The sequence below is a fragment of the Camelina sativa genome, chromosome 5, assembly GCF_000633955.1.
Source record: "Camelina sativa cultivar DH55 chromosome 5, Cs, whole genome shotgun sequence".
In the NCBI taxonomy this organism is placed as follows: domain Eukaryota; kingdom Viridiplantae; phylum Streptophyta; class Magnoliopsida; order Brassicales; family Brassicaceae; genus Camelina; species Camelina sativa.
Genome location: NC_025689.1, coordinates 28,267,197 through 28,268,145, shown reverse-complemented (window position 1 = coordinate 28,268,145; position 949 = coordinate 28,267,197).

The following is a 949-nucleotide window of genomic DNA, read 5'->3' as shown; positions in this document are numbered from 1 at the left end:
TCTTCCACGTCCGCGATTAAATCGACGACCACGACCTCGATAGGTTTAACTTTCTCTCTCTAGATTTTTCACATCCGTTGCATTTACTTCTGGAAATGCCTTTGTTCCCGTAGGACGAGAGTTGTGGTTTTTGAGGAGAAGTTCATTATTCTTCTCCGCCAATATGAGAGTCACAATTAACTCAGAAAATCTCTTGTATCCGCAATTTCGATAGATCTCTTGGAGAACTCGATGTTCTTTNTATGAAAAATGAGGTAAGTTTTCTCGAGCATTTCAGCTTCGGTAATAGGCTTACCACAATATTTTAATTGCGATACAATCCTCAGCATAGCGGAATTATAATCCTCCACTTTTTCAAAGTCCTGGAATCTCAAAATTTTCCAGTCCTCTAATGCATGAAGAAGAGTTATTTCTCTCTGGTTGTCAAACCGTTCTTTTAAAGCTTGTGACAGCTCTGCTGGGTCTTTTATGTGCGCATAGTTATGTGTCACATTTTCATCAAGATGTTTTCTCAGGAATATTATTTCCTTGGCCGTATCTTTGGCAGGCGACATATTTTCCAATTTTATGGTCTCCGACAATTCTTGCGACTCTAAATAGAGTTCCACATCTGTCGTCCATGCTATGTAGTTTGCTCCAGTAATTTTGAGAGCCGGAAACTTAAGCTTCTCAATGTTTGCCATTAGTTATCTAAACACCAGCAATACATATTATTAGCAAAATAATTTTATTTATTTTAGAATGCACCATTTATATTAATAATGCAAGCGATTACAAAGAACACAAATGCATAGAAAAGTAAACCAATGTTAATGGTAAACTCTTCGTGGGTAAATTCTCCAACGAAGAGACCATAAATACAAGTGATAATTGCAATTAAACAAATAATTAAAAACAAGCTAATCATTTTCCAAAATGAAAACTTAAACAACTTTCTTTAGAAAATTTT